Raw genomic sequence first — 8,997 nt, forward strand, 5'->3', positions numbered from 1 at the left:
ATTAGATATATGCATGTAGCATCCCAGTTGATTCATTAGTTGTGTAGATGATGTTTTACGCAAATTGTTACATGGAAATTTCATGTGTATTAAAAAATAGTTTTAGCAAAATTTGAGAGAAATATATAACGAATGCAAAATTTGAAGAAAGAAGATATATTCTCCTCTCTAAGTTATCTGCTCAAGTATCCACCGGTTTCAGATCTGGTCAACACTTCAGATACAGGAACATCGGGAGTTGGTTTTGGCAGCACGTATCTAGGTGGAGCGGGCAACCAAGGGGTTGTTTACTCACATTGGTTGAAGGTGTAGTATACGGGTAGGTGATATGTTGTAGGAAAAAGGTGGATCGGGCCCATGCCAAGCCATTTAAGCCTGAAGGAAACTTTCGCGAATGTCAAACCCACTCCCATGAAAGGTCACTCCTAGAATTTAAATTTGGATGACGGGTACCCCCAGGAACTCCTTTAAAGGAGGGAGGCCATGTCATGACAGTGGAATTATCAAGCTTTTCACGAACGGGAGGCTAGGAAAGGAAGGCGTCCATCTGACCCCAAATCATTTATAAATACATTAGCACGTGAAAAAGAGGTGACAACTTCTGCTTGGAGGGCCAAGATAACTAAATGGAAGCCCTAGCTTCAGGCTAGACTAGATCTGAACTTGTACATTTGGTCAAGACTGGTCACCAAATGTGCTAGAAACCTAGTGTACAGGGCTCGCAGGATCCCCCTCCCCCCCTCACACACACTATACCTGTTGATACATATAATTCTAGACAAGTAGGAGTAAGGTTGTTATTCGCATCGTGGGGGCCGAAAGGGGAAGATTGTCTCCCTCTATCATTTTCATAATTCGATGTTACTTCCCACTGTCATACAAATTCATGTATGTTAATGTAGCATAGTTTGGGCATTGCCATAACTGCTCAAAAGGATCACGATCAAAAGCAACTCCTAATGGCTTTGTCCCTAGAATAGTACCCCTGGATACATATGACCTCGGAGTCACGATCGCCAAATCCTTCCAACTAAAAACTCCTGACTGGTACCTCGAGCTTCCTACCATCAGAGATGCGGGATGGGAAGGAAAAGTTGTGGCTACACTGAAGTGCAACTTACCCACGCTGAAGAGTAAAATCATAACAAATAGAAAAAAACTTTGGGGCATTATTGAACAAGTGTTTCAGGGGCTTGCATAGTTTGGTGAGCAAATATTATCAAATGAGCTTCATATATCCAAAATACAACTTCTGCTCGAACTATGCGTACATAACTTTGAGGACAAAATTTGATATGTTTATATGTAAAGAGCTCCTCGGATGTCATTTGGCCACCAAGTAAGCACCCTAAACAATTGGTCGCAGCCGAGCCCGCAAATTCAAATTATTTAGCTATTTTTTGATTTTAGTGATTATCATGGGTGCAATGTAAGTGTTGCGACCGGTTTTCTGGGTATTAATTTCCAGAAAATGGCCCTTGTGCTCACCAGCCGCAGGATTACTGTTAGCTGATGAGGGAACAACTTGATATAGAAATTCCAAGCAAAATTTTATAATATGTAGTACAAGACCATTTCGGCCTGGGAGTACAACAAATGGTTTCTAGTGGTTGATAGCGGAAGCGGTTTGTGGATCATCAGTGTCCATGGAACTCCATTTCCCACAGGAAAAGCTGACCAGGTTAACTCCTATCTTCGCGAGGCTGCTTTCACCATTGCTTAGGTTCCGGGGCTGTCATCGCAATGCTCCTCTCCATGCAAGAAATCTGGCGAAGACAATAGCCAGGGACAAGCCAGTGAGTATTTTGAATGTACTCGCAAACATTATGAACACGAGTATAATATAAATGATGATCATGAGCTGAAACATTCTATGATCACATCGTCAGTCATAAAATAAAATCTCTGATGCATGCAAGCAGGTTATTTATATGCAACATGGATATGCAATAATGGGGTAGAATTTACATGCACCGATCGGGTGTTTGAAGCGACGCCTCGAAAGGGCCATGATATGAAGCATGCCTCAGTCGGGCGTCTAAGCGACACCATATAAAGGGCTTATATGGTAAATAAATAACAAGCAAGCCACAGTCGTGCGTCTGTGCAACGCCACATAAAGGGCTTGTAAAATAAATAACAAACATGCCACAGGCGGGCGTCTGTGCGATGCCACATAAAGGGCTTATAAAATAAATAACAAACATGCCACAGTCGGGCGTCTGTGCGACGCCACATAAAGGGCTTATAAAATAAATAACAAACATGCCACAGTCGGGCGTCTGTGCGACGCCACATAAAGGGCTTAAAAAGAAAACGATTATGGTGAATATCCAGGAGGTAGAACCGTCCCAGGGATACTCAATAAATCAAGTAATGGCAATATTTAGTCAACGATTAAAAAAATAATCATAATCATCATAATCAACACAAGTCACAAATCATGATCCATGTTCTGGTTTAGCAGTTTCTCCTCCGAAGACCGACACTAAGACCGACACTTGACCCGACCCAGACTATAGTCCGTAACCATGGACACGGCTATTCGAATAGGTTTAATACCTCTGCAGAGGGTGTACTCTTTACCCATGAGTAACGGATTTCTTTAGTCCATCGGGACTAATTCCGTCTACGGTCTTTTAGTCGAAAACACGCCTGACTTGCACACACCAGCTTAACTTTACTCGTGTCTGGAATCACCCACGACACTTGTTAAGCAAAACTCTAAGTGGGGAGGCTACAACCTCGCGTAGCATCGGATCAAATTTCTATCGCGCGCTCTAAGGGGTGCCCTCCTCTGGGTCCCAAGCCGAAACACCCATGCTCCCGGACCAGGTGGCATGCCTACCGGATGCAGCCGGTATCTTCCACCATGGCCTCTCCGTACGGTGTGTGCCAAGGCAAGGGTTGACAACTTACTGAACCATACCCTACCTACGGCAGGGATAAGTGTCAGCACGAAAGAAGTATGGGGGTTACTGGAACAAGACTCGATCTATGGCCGACTCAGGAGGCTTAAGTATTACCTACATGATATGTAAAACAAACATATTTCAATCAACAGGATCACCGCTCATTATACCTTACTATGCCATACCGGACATAACCGTCCCAACGGAGACCGGCGACAAGCTCACGCCTACCCAAGGCAGAGGCCTTCCAAGGCACATGAGGATGATTACCATCATAAGTATATTCATTTCCAACGGCAAGGAAAATCACTAATATGCATTCATGCAAAAGATCAAATTACCACATAAAATAACGAGTTTTTCCGAAGTAAGGTGGTGTTATAACCACGTCAACTAACACACCAAAAATATTATGCCATGGTTCAGGATGCTTGCCTTCAAGGTGTGGAGAGTCAGGGTGCATTCCAAAACTTTGAAAGTTTTCTCCTCTCCCCAAAATCCTATTTTGAAAATATTGGAATTAACACACAATTTCAAAACAGCACAAAAAAATTGTTTGAACAATTTTTAAATAAATCTTAAAAAAAACTAGACAGAATTTGAGAGATGTAGGAAAAAGAATCAATTCATTTGGAGTTATATTTAAAAAGTTATAGCCAGTCAAAGTCCTGGTAAAAATCTGTTTTTTTTAAATGATATAAAAGAAAACGCTTCAGACGGAATACGTTTTCGGTGTAGGGGAAACGTACTGGGGAGTTATACGCCTTCACTTAAACACGTGTGGAGGCGGGCTGGGTCGTTGGCAGTGGGTCCAGGGGCCCCGCTGGTCAGGTTTGACCAGTCCCCTCCCCTCTTCTTCCTCTGGCCGAACAGAGGCGAGGGCTCTGGCGATCGTCACCGGCGTTAGGTGGCTCCTCGCGGGCCCCCGAGGGTGGGGATGGATCCGCAAGACTGGGGTGGTTCTTCCGGTGGTCGAGAGAGTGACGGGGATGGAGGGAGTCGTCGGCGGATGGCGGCTTCGATTGGATTTGTGGGCCGGGGCTATGGTGGTTCCCGACCAAAAATTGAGCGTGGGGTGCACTCACGAGAGGGAGGAAGATCTCCTGGTGAAGAGAGTGGAGAGGGGGAGGTCCTGGTGGCGCCGGAATGGCCGGGGCAGTGGCGGCGGCAGGAGTTGCCGGAGAGGAAGAAGACGACTTCCTTGGTCTTCGTACTGCTATGGGTGGGTCGGTGAGGGAGTGAGAGAGGCTATGTGTGGCCTGGACGAGCTCGGGTGCTTCTTATATAGCGTGGCCATGGCGGTTCCGCGGCCGAGGATAAGGTCGCCGGCGAACCGACGTTCTGTAGCTTGCAGGGTGACATGGAGGCGACGAGAGCTAGCCGAAGAGCGAGGGGATAAGCTTGCGCGGCTCCCAGGGACAGGTGGCGAGCCGGGGTGGCTCGGGCGGCGCCGACACGGCCGGGGCCTTAATGCGGCCGTCAGCTAGCCGCCACGGCCAACCTGACGGTGTCACTGTGGGGTGCCAGGGGTGGTCAGGGTGGCGTTGCAGTGCAGGAGGATACGTGGCGTGCTGGCTGCGGATGGCCAAGTGTCAAGGGGCATGGAGTACGCGCGACGCGGCGGCTCGGGTGTGCGGCTGCAGTTGGCGCGCTCTGGGCACGCCCAGTGCACGCCCACCAGCTGCTCGGCGAAATGCCATGGCACTCTAGAGCGCTCGGGCGAGGTTGGAAAGCAACATGACTAGGTTATTGATAGTGGGGAGATCAAGGGACAAGGTGGTTAGGTCAGGAGACCAAGTTCATAATGCAAACGAAAACTCATGCCAATACTGTCCATGCACTCCAGGTGTTTGAAAAAATGCCACAGGCACCTAGGCTTTTCTTGGAGTGGCCAAATCTTCCAGATCCTAGTCTCTTTAGATGAACAAGAGGGTGGTGAGGTTAGTTTGTGAAAAGCACAAACTTGCTAGTGCAAGTTTTGCAAAACTTCAATTCTGGACAGGAGGTAAATGGCATCATCTCATGGACCAAAAATATTCCAATGGTTGCATGCTCATTGACTTAGGGGTTTTGTAGGGTGGTCTACAAGCACGGGAAAGAATCAAGGGCCAAAGAGCAAGCAAGAATACGGATGCTGTACCAACCATCATGTTGGACCAGAATGAAGATGAGGTTGATTCACTCAAAAATTTCAAAGAACATCACTGGGTTTTTGCATAAAGTTCAAACATATGCTGCTACTAACATCCCATAATTTTGGTGGAAGCTAGAAAGAAATATTTAAATGGGTTGTAGTGCAAAATTACCCAGTGGACCAGAGAAGAAAATTGGGTGTAGAGCTAAAAATATTTCATGAATAAAAGATATTTTTGCATAAAAGTGATTTAAAAACATCACCTGACATCTCCAAATTTTGGTTGGAATTTTAAGTGAATTTATCAAATGGTTGTAGTTCAAATATGGCCATATAACCTTGGAAAACCATTTTTCAAGAAAATAAAGATCAAGCAAATAAATTATGTAATTAGCTCTACTAAGAAAAGAAAAGTTTTTCTTGAGAGGTTAAACAAGCCCAATAACATATTTGAAAGGTTTTCTTTTTGGGTAAAACTCCATAATAACAAGAGGGAAAAAATGGTTCAAAAATCAAAAGGGAGCCCAGAAAATAAAAAATTTAATTTCCTGGCAAAATTTTAATTAATAAAACAAGGTCAAAGTTTTGGGGTGTCACAGTAAGTGGAACGTTCCCTGGTGTAAAAAAACCACTCTGGCAATGGAAGTTAAGAAACGCCCAACTCCTTCCGCACTACCATTCAATGATTTTCCTTTCTAGGTGAATGGTCCCAATCATTTATGACATCACTGTTAATGAGGAGAAAACCATAGATCATGCCTAGCAAGGTGCCAGGAGCAACTCGAGGTCATCTGGGGACTCTTCGAGCTAGTCAGATTAAAACACCGGCCCTAACGAAGTGCTTGCATGTTGAAGAGATAGAGGAGAATGGGGGTTGTGATGTCCACAAACCTGATGAAGCTTACATGTGCGAGCACAACTTAAACTTCATGAAAATTAGAATGACCATAGAAGAAGGTGAAACATTTTAGAGTTTCATCTATCTATTCTAGCCTCAATAGTTATTGTCTTCCTGGTCAACTGTCGACAAGTGGCTCTTGGTTGCGAGGCCTGGGAGGGGGCCTACAATCTACTTAACCGCTAGGCCAAGAGGGAGAACAAACCGGTCTCTTTTTTTCCACTTTGAATGGAAGCCCCTTTTTTGGGAGTATCCCTGCTGGAAAGAGAAATAGAGCTTGTTTAAGAAACTAGAGGAGCGGGAAATATGATTTTCTATCTGGGAATTGCGGGTTTCTGAGGCAAAGGAATGACTTCCCACGGATCTATCGTACCTGGATAAAATTTCAGTTTTCAAAGGTAGAATGAGGCATGCGAGATGTTTGATCGGGATAGTCCAAGAAAATGCTCGCTCAATGCCAGAACTCTTTTCGGTAGCATCTGCAGTAGGGGCAGTGATAGACGCTCTTGGGGGATTGAAGCAAATGACCAAAGGATCGATGCCAAATCGACTCTAGCCAGAAGAAGGATGACCCAAGCACCTGGATGACTACTAGAGAGTGTCGGCAGGCGACCTCAATGGGTGGGCTGCTGAAAGCCGACGCAATCATGACAGCTGACGTGGGTTCCACATGATAGGGACTTACAGACGAAAAACTTTCGTACCCTGTGGGCCTGGATTAACACGGAAGCAACGCTGGTCACCCTATGGGCCTTGAGTGTCCGTTTAAAATGTATATGTTGTCAAACATCGCATCATCTGTGATGAGCTAGCGAAACTGGGTGTGGTGATGGCCTGTGTAGTATTTTTCTTGTCTACTACGTTAAATATTTCCAAGGTTAGTGTCAATTCAGCTTCATGCTCCCTCATATTTTTGCATCCTTTATTTTTTATGGCATTTTGTCGAACCACATGCCAAAATCTGTCAAACAAATGGTCATTCATGAAAAAATATTCATGGGTATGGGTAGAAAGAGCATGCTTATATGGCCATGATGGACCGAAAAATGTTGCAGCGGCGGAACCATTTTATAATCACACGACACATACATTTGTATCCGACGGAGCATTTTTAGTTAAAAAAGTACCATGATGACAGACAATGAAGTAATTAAATAGTTGGTTAAGCCCCTGATACATGATAGCTGGAAATAAAGGGAGGAACATATTAGGACTCTTACAACGCACAACACCAATAACCAAGGAACAATAGTTGACACTGATGAGGTGAGTTGTTCGTGTAGTTGTGCATGCATCCCAAAAGGAGCTGCACTTCCATTTATGCCTCAATATCTCTTGTCCTTGCAGAACCCAAACGCCCAAGTGTTGCAGAATGCAACAGGGCTGTAGATGATGCAGACTTGAAAAACTTGGTAGAAGCATACAATATTGCATGTGGCGTATCCGCGACATTGCGTCTCATCATACTTCTCCAAAAGGTTGTGCCGGTTACCTAGTTCTTCTGCTATCACCGGCGTAGCCATCAGCGCCTCGCTAGCGAATAGGGTTGGCATGAAAACGGCGGCCATCTTAAGCACGGAGCTGGAGGCCATTGCAAGAGTGGAAGGCTGATGTTGCGGCTCAAAGCTCTATCTAGAAAAATGGAAGTTTTTTTCTTGGTTGTGTTGATGTGAGTACTAGCTAGCTAGAGATCCTATTTATAAGCACACGCACTCATAAATTAGCCCCTCCAGTTTGCCATTCATGATCTCATAGCTGATACTGGACTTTCATACGAACATGCATGATAATACTTGTTTATGTAAGCTTGATCCCATCATGATTTATGGTTGACTTTGGAGTACTGCCTGCATGTGCCCGATATCAAGCCAACTAGTTGGATATCTTCCCAACACATACTCAGCACTTAACAATGAGTAGATAATCATGGTGTGTGTGACATGCACAGAGTACAAAGTGTACAACTACCATGATTCTGTCGGGAGTCCAAACATGACAGAACTGTAGTACGTTCAAGTATTGATGACATTATAGAGATCACAACTTATCTAGGGTTGATAGGATAGATAGTATATACAAAACACAATTCCTATAAACTTGTAAATCGCATGTCCATCTTTACAGTTTCCTAATCCCAAACACTATTTTTCCTATACTGATTATTCACAAAACTGCTCACAAAACGGATTTTACCAAAAACTAGCTAACAACTAGTTTTCCATAAACTCATGGATAATTATATTTAACCAAACTACCACAAGAGCATAGAGCATCTTAATATCATAAATTACACACCTATGAGAGCGCCTTGCACGTTACTATCAATACATATCTTGAATGGGATATTACGGACCCTTATACTGCTAATCAAAATTACATATTTCAGTATAAAATTTAAATCCGGGGAAAACTCTAACATTTCCTCGAATAGTGTATTTGTTATAGAGATAAATCTGAAAGCAGAGCATTTGTTCCAGACATAAGCATATAAGGGTAGATGCAACACCATCATGGTGTTTACCTGAGAGGGTTCAGTAGAAGCTTTAGTCTAATCAAGTACTTCATTATTACACTTCTAGCAGTAGCACAAAATCTTTCGCTACTGCTACTTAGTAGTAGTGCGTGTAAATAAACCGCGCTACTGCTATCATTTTAGCATTAGTGCGTTCTAGCAAAACGCGCTGCTGCTAAGTTTGAACCAGGCGCACATGGCTAGCCCCACTTAGCAGTCGCGCGTACCCCTACCCAGCGCTACTGTTATGCTCCATCACAGTAGCGCTTTTCACGAACCTGCGCTACTACTAACACTACCTTATCCTCCCCACGCGGACGACCCTCTCACTCACTCTCCCTCTCAGTCACTCTCCCCCGTACGCCCTGTCGTCCACCGCCGCTGCCGCGCTGCTCCTCCACCGAGGTACTCTCTCCATCCCTCATCCTCCCTCCTCCCTCCTCCCCTCCCTCGTCCTCCCACCGCACCCTCCTCCCTCGTCCTACAGCCGCCCCCTCCTCCCTCCACCTCCGGCCGCCCCCTCCTCCCTCCTCCCTCCTTC

The sequence above is a fragment of the Triticum dicoccoides genome, chromosome 4A (genome assembly GCF_002162155.2).
Source record: "Triticum dicoccoides isolate Atlit2015 ecotype Zavitan chromosome 4A, WEW_v2.0, whole genome shotgun sequence".
Lineage (NCBI taxonomy): Eukaryota > Viridiplantae > Streptophyta > Magnoliopsida > Poales > Poaceae > Triticum > Triticum dicoccoides.